Source organism: Ovis aries, chromosome 12, assembly GCF_016772045.2.
Source record: "Ovis aries strain OAR_USU_Benz2616 breed Rambouillet chromosome 12, ARS-UI_Ramb_v3.0, whole genome shotgun sequence".
NCBI classification, from domain to species: Eukaryota; Metazoa; Chordata; class Mammalia; order Artiodactyla; family Bovidae; genus Ovis; species Ovis aries.
In genome coordinates, this window is record NC_056065.1 from 72,490,206 (window position 1) to 72,497,591 (window position 7,386).

Consider the following 7,386-nt stretch of genomic DNA (forward strand, 5'->3'; position numbering starts at 1 on the left):
CAAGACTCAGCGACTGAACAGCAAAGATCCATACAAATTGAGGACCCTGTGCGAAGGTTCTAGAACGCCTTCTCCTAGGAGCCTCGTTCCTGGCCGTAACTCTTCATTCAAACTCCATTTCCCAGCAGCTGCTGAGTTTTGCCGGCCTTGTTCTCTGAGCACCACCTCGTGCTCCTTCTCTGTCCCCAGACAATTCTCTAAAGGAACTAGAATGGAGAGTTGAACACTGAGGCGAGTGATCTTTGCTCAAAAGTCTCTCAAAGGCTGACCTTTCCCGGGAAACAAGGACTTTCTGTCTCACCCTGGCACTCATTCCACGGTCCCCACCCCCACCCTCAGTTTCAAAGGCTTCTCTGAGGAGGAGGCCATGACGTCACTTCCGCCGTCTGGGTCCTCAGGCGCGCGCGGCAGCCTTTGGTCACCCATCCCTGAGGAAATGGGGCGCCCCCCCCCCCGAGCCGGGCACGCCTGCTTTCTCTGTCTCCTTTCTCCTCAGGCAAACATTCCCCCACCCCCAGCCCCCAAGCACGTCGAGGGAATCTTCCGAGAACCTCGCGCCTTCAGTTTCCCTCAGCGCCTTCAGCAGCTCTGAGGAGCTGCAGGGATGAAGAGGCTCCACTAGGTGGCCACACAGACCACCTGTTTGTTTCTTTTGCGGACGAGCTGGTGGCAGAGACCCGGCCCTTCTCTACTACTCCTGTGTGTGATGTGTGTGTGTGTGTGTGTGTGTGTTTAGGAACATGCCCAGTGAGGAGGACGAGGAGGCAAAGAGAAGTTTAAGAAAAATCAACATCGAAATACCTAAATTCATAAAACAGGTAAGTAGAGGGTTATTTTTCTTAATAACCTATTAATGGAAGGACCTCAGAGCTAATGGCATCACCAACTCGATGGACATGAGTTTGAGCAAGCTCCAGGAGTTGGTGATGGACGGGGAGGCCTGCGTGCTGCAGTCCACGGGGTCGCAAAGAGCTGGACACGACTGAGCGACTGAGCTGAACTGACTCAAGAGCTGACGGTGATCCCTGGTGGCTCAGCCAGTGGAGAATCCGCCTCCAGTGCAGGAGACTGCCTGCAGCACATGAAAACCTGGGTTTGATCCCTGGGTCCGGAAGATCCTCTGGAGGAGGAAATGATAATTCACTCCAGTATTCTTGCCTGGAGAATCCGGTGGACAGAGATGGGCTACAGTCCATGGGGTCGCAAAGAGTGGGACTGAGTGACTAAACCACCACCAGACCTAATAAGGAACAGAAGGTATTCCCTTAATACCTTTAATCATTTTGAGATCATCAGTTATTTAGTAGATAAGTGTCAGCCTATTAACACTTCTGTCTACAGAAAATGAATCAGAAATGAAGGCATTGCATGGGATCTGTACTCCTCTAAGAGTCTGATCCGTATTTTCATTTTCATTCATACTCAGAAATTAAAGAGTGGCTACAATGTGCCACACCTCCAGCTAGTGCTGAGGGTACAGGTGTGAACAAGATAGTAACCTCTGTTCTCTCACAAAACTTATATTTTCTAAGCATTCATACACATAGAAACAATTGCACAGTTTCTCCAGCCCTTATCCTGGGTTCCATGACTACACTCTTCCTTTGCCCAGCCCTCACATGTAGCTGTGTGGGATAGTAAGACACAGTTAATTCACCCCAATTAGATGCATGTTTTCTGGAGTAGGGTTGTGATATAAATTCCAGTGCTTGATCATTATACCATCAGGAATTCCGTGAAGAAACAAAGCTGTGGAATTTCCAAGCCTCTCTTCGTTATCCATCACCCTCTTTTTGAGTGATCTGCCAGAGCCAAGACACACCATCTGAGACGTGACCACTCGTGGGGCAGAGGGAACAGTCGACACTCTGAAGACCAGAGACTGAAATCCTTGAATGGAAAAGAGGAAAAGAAGTGTTCCAAAATCCAGGACAAGAAGATTGTGGAAAAACTCAGCATGTAAAGGTGTGGCATTTTTAAGCGCTGCCAAATAAATTCCTCCGGCCAAGTCAAACATGACACAATGGAAGTGAGATTCCAGACTCCCCACATAAGAAAGTATAAATCCTAGACTCAGATGGATGTCTGCAAGGTGTCTAGCTTGATCTGCAGTAGGGAGGTGTGTGCTTTGCATGCACGTGTGTGTGTGTGCATGTGTATACACATGTAAACACGTGAGAGACGGAAGACTGTCAAATGGTACCATCGGACAGCAGAGCTGGAAGAGCTCATTTAATCTATTTTCTCATTTTCAAGATGTAGCAGTTGAGTCTATCAAAGGGAGGATCTTGCCCAAGATTTGCAGAATCACTCTTGTGTGTATAGGCTTGCTAAGTCACTTCAGTTGTATCTGACCCTTTGCAACCCTATGGACTATAGCCCACCGGGCTCCTCTGTCCATTGGATTCTCCAGGCAAGAATATTGGAGTGGGTCATTAATGACTCTTAACTAGGACTATAACTCAATATTGTCACTCCCAGTTCATAACTCCAATCTGTTTTATCTGTTTTACAATTATTATTGCTATGTTGGTTACCTTTCATATTTGAATTTACTTGCTTTTCCTTTACGTATTGTGTTGGTTAATTGTATCTCCCCCCAAAGAGATGTCTACCTAGAACTTGTGAAGGCGACCTGGTTTGGAAAAACAGACTTTGCAGATGTCGTTAAATAAGGATCTTAATTAGGGTGCACCCTGAATCCAATGGCAAGTGTCTTGTCACAGGAGAGAAGACACTCAGTAAAGAAGGTACTGTGAAGAGATTATGGTGTTGCCTCTTCAGGCCAAGGAATGCCTAGAATTGCAGCAGCCACTAGAAGCTAGGACAGAGGTGTGGACCAGATTTTTTTCCCTCAGGGCTACCAGAAAGAACCGTGACCTTGGACTTCTGACCTTCAGACCTGTGAAAGAATAAATTTCTATTGTTTTAAGCTACCAAGTTTAGGATAATTTGTTACAGTTGTTGTAGCAACCTAGCACATGTGTATCTCTCAGTTCCCTCTACTGTCTTTGTTCCATCCCTCCCTCACCTTGGAAAGGAGTTCTTTTACTACCATAAAAGAACTTTTAACATATAACTTTCTCATAACGTTTAACACATCACAGTTATGAGAGGCCACTGCTACTGATGGAAGAAAGACTGCTTTAGAATGCTGTTCTTGGAAGAATCTGAAAATGCTGGACTACAAGTAGCCACTAACTGCAACCAACCCAGACAAATACTCAAGAAAGGGGAGTCTCTCCCTGAAAAGAACATTCAGGGTCCTTCCAACTTTTCTCCCACCCTAGGAAACTGACACTTAAGTTCTTCCAGGCCAGTGGGGCTTGCTACCTTCAAGCTCCAATGCCCTCTGCTGCTCTCTCTAGAAAGTATCTTCCTCCCAAGGAGATCTTGGATCAGCCAGTGCATCCTCACTGGGCGCAGATCTCCCTCCGTCCGGGGAAACTTGTGGGCTAAGTGGCTTCTGTTACCATCCAGGCTGTGGTCAATCCCCTGAAAATCCCAGGGGCCACCCACCAGGAAAAATAGGGCAGGAACCTGCCACTGGGTGGCACAGGAAAGGCTCAAAGACCTGTTGCATTGATAGCCCAGGTTTATTGCCTCCTATCCACTCACGCAATCTAGCCTCTAGACCTCAAGAGCAGGGACTGAGTAGGAAACCCACATTGACTGGGATAAGTCTACGTATGTGACTTGTGTATTGGGACACAAAGATCAGGACTAGCCTAGACCAGCCAAGGAGGCCACAGTAAGGATATCTCTCCCTGACAATCTAGTGCGTGTGATAATATTTCAGTTTGATCTGTATCGCACCTAATCTCGCAGACATGGGTGAGACCATGACATTGTTGGAATATAAATTGTCATTTTTAAAATCCCTAAGGTTTGGACTGACTCATGTAGACATCAGGAAAAACACATTTATGCCATATTTTGAGGAACCTGAGAATGGGAACTACTACATAACACAGATACTAGGTATATAGTGATCATTCACTTTATTGTCTATGTCTTTTTGCAGGGAAGGGGATGAGGGGAGTTGGTGACAGTCATACCTTGAGTGAATTTAAAATAGAAATGGATTTATAAGGAATATGAAAGGGCAGATCTATTATATAATGCAACACCTTCAAGTTTATTTTTCCTTTTCATGTGTTGTTAGCAAATCTCTGAAACGGGAAATGGGATCATCCTTTTGGGAGGCTTTCTCTTTGTGTTTCTCAGTGTTGCAGAAATAAACACACAACTTTAATTTGTTCCCCAAAGGAAGGAATTAAAAAAAACAACAGCAACAACAATCACTCAGAACTAAGTCAGAGTTGCTGGGAGAGCCAGGAAATAGCTTTTGTGGTTGCCTGGTTTGTTTGTTTTTCTTCGTAGTTTTCCGGGAAACATAATCAAGACGGTAGCTGCCCTTTGGGTTGCATGTTCATTCAGAGGGCCAAGGGGATTGACGTGTTTGCTGAAACTGCCTCATGTCCTGAGCACTTCTCCCTGTCTGAGCTCATGGCACCTCGGAGGCTGGGCTCAGAGCTGTGGCTTGAACAAGTCAATGGTCTCATTCTAAAAAAAGCAGGACAGCTGATATCACACTTGGTTCCAAGTAACATAGTCAGATGAATTCCATCTTGAGCCCGAATGGAGGTGCACACGTGTTGCAGAATGTACCTAAATTGCTGAGTGGATGAGAGTAGTCTGTTCGTGGTTTTGTTGTATGGGGTTGAAAGAGAAGGGAGGAAGTTTAGTGATGAAGGGTGGGGTGAAAATGAAAGGCCAGGATGGGTTGTGTTTCCTCCTTGGTGTTTGCGCCCTGCAGAAGAGAGCCTGAGCCAAAGCTGTAAGATTGGTCTTCAGGAAGGACGCTGTGAGGCCTGAAGCAAGAGTAGCCCTCTATTTATTTATCTTTTATTATTTTTAATTTTTTGGCTACACCACGTGGCATGTGGGATCTTCGTTCCCGAAGCAGAGATTGAACCCACACCTCTTGCATTGGAAGGGGGATTCTTAACCGCTGCACTGGGCAAGTCCCAACAGTATCATTCTTATATCCCCAAGGGACCAGCATGACACAGGCTGCTGGACAGATGGGCCAGAACACAGCCCTTTCTAGCCCTTATGGATTGCCAGTTTTGGACTCTAACTTTAGTTGCTTTGACTTGAATGTTGAAATTCTGACCAAGCTGGCCAGAAGTTGGAGTATGGGGAGGCACCCTCAAGAGGCTTTGTGGCCAGAGGACCTTGGATAGGGCCAGGGCCAGGGCAAGGGGATGTACCTGGGAGACTCTGCCTGTTGCCTTTGATAACATGGTCACTATTCATAAGGACAAGTGAGACATCTCTGTGGAGTCTGGGTAGGACTTTGTTGAAATAGGTCCAGTGTCCTCGTTAAATATGTGGCAAGAAGAATCAGTAAAATTTGGCTTGATGCTGTTAAGGTGACCGCCCCTTGGTACCCAGGAAGAGCTAGGGTTGAAATTACACTTTGCCTGTCAGGCCAGAGCCTGAATACTTGGAGGTGACCCTTGAGAGAGACCTTGAGATTCCGGGAGTAGTTCCTGGCAGGCTCTGGGCTTTTCACCACCAGTTCAACCATGATTGTCACTATTTCATCTGCTTTCCCTGTAGTAGGAAAGGCTTTGTAAATTAACAAAAAGGTCTCCACAGCTTAGTAGAAAGGTCTTGAAAACAGCTCTGTTTTAAATGACTTGTATATAGTAGATTTTCAAAGGATTCTATATTTATTTGTATGCACAGTGTAGCCAAAAGAGGATTTGAAGTCATAATAACTTTTTATTAATGGATAAGACCAGAGTGATTTATTTCTAAAATACACTGAAAAGAACAAAGCAATTAAAATATTAACTGTTGGGAATACTGTTTTATTTCTTTTGTACACACCAGAAATGAACAAACACAAATCTTAATGCAAGACATTTATATTGATTCTTATCACTGAGAACAAGGAAGATAGTGAAAAATCATGAATACATTTGTTATTAACTATATTTCAAAGTTATTGCTGGTTGTGTGGGTCTGTTGAACAGTTGTTGGCTAATTTTCCATAGCAAGAAAGAATAATGACCAACTCATAAACTGTGTTTCTGTATGCATTTTGATTAACAGAGATTATTATTGATTTGAAAAAGCCAGTTTAAAAGATGAAAAGTCCATTAATAAATTAAAAACTGTCTAAGTGTTAACAGTTTTGAATGTCACTAGCCTAACACTTCATAACACATAGATTTAACAAGTGTTTTCCTCCAGGCAGAAGGTCTCAATGAAAATAGCTTTGAAAATAGCAGTACTCTGAGACACAACTAACGACTCAGCTGGTTGTTTTTCTCTCTGGAAGCTGATGGACCATTTGCAAGAACCTACACATTTGTGTAACTATGTCTGACCAGATGGGCCTGCTTCAGGGCAGAACATTCTTTTGAGGGCAGGTCAAAGCTAGCCAGAACACCAGATCGACGTGTTTGAAAAAGGCCTTGTCATAAATCACCTCTGACTTGAGCTAAAGTGCTAAGCAAATAAAACCATGTTATCTTCTAGAATGTTCTTGGGAACTTTCTGTGGAGACTTTGAAAAATAGATAAAAGTTTCCTTCCCGTCTCCTCACTTGAAATTGTTTTGTTTAGCACAGGTTATAGCTCTCAGGAACTATTCTGAAAGGGGGCTAGCATTACACAGAGTTCCAGGTCAGAGCCTGTTGCACCACAAGCTGAGGAGACAGGAGGTAACTTGAATCAGAATATATGGACCAGATGCAGCCTTCCTTGTGCTGTAACAGACTGGTCCAAGAGACGTGGCGCAGCCACCGTCTGTTTCTAGGCAGGCAAAGTGATCCAGCAGGGTCTGATCAGAAGGGGCCAAATGGGAATCCAGTTTCATGAGATCTTGGCAGCCACGATGCTCACTGTTAGGGGTAGACTGAAACGCTAACAGGAACCAGCCAGCTCCATGTGAGGCGTGAGACTGGGATCAGACCCAAGTCCTGGGAAACTGAACTGGCAGCAAGCAGCCAGGCGCGGGAACACAGGCTAGGCCTACCTCGATGCCAAAGACCGGGGCAGAAGGGAAGAGGCAGACAGCCTGGCTACTTGAGTGCTTCTTTTTTTTTTCTCTATTTTACAGTGAGTTCCAAGGCTGTGTTCACCGTGCTCCAGCTACTGGCAAAAGGCAGCAGCAGAGGGGTCCCATCCTTGTCTCAATGTGACTGAAACGCGACCTCTAGGCTGAGCTTCCATGAGCTGTAGGCAAGACATGGTGGTGGGATGGGGCTGGGAATCATTGCAAAACACAGTACTCAAGCATCGGGCCTGCAGAGTCCTGGTTTTACTGTGGCCAAATTTGGACAGCATAACTCATAACATGAGGGGGACT

At 45.3% G+C, this 7,386-nt stretch overlaps 1 long non-coding RNA gene across 1 annotated transcript; it reads left to right on the top strand.

Annotated features, from left to right (window-relative positions):
• Window positions 1–375: 375 nt before the first annotated feature.
• On the top strand, window positions 376–6,203 carry LOC121816058 (uncharacterized). Its single transcript, XR_006055517.2, has 2 exons — window positions 376–818; window positions 1,729–6,203. It is a non-coding gene; the product is annotated as an uncharacterized LOC121816058 (long non-coding RNA).
• The last annotated feature ends 1,183 nt before the right edge of the window (window positions 6,204–7,386 follow it).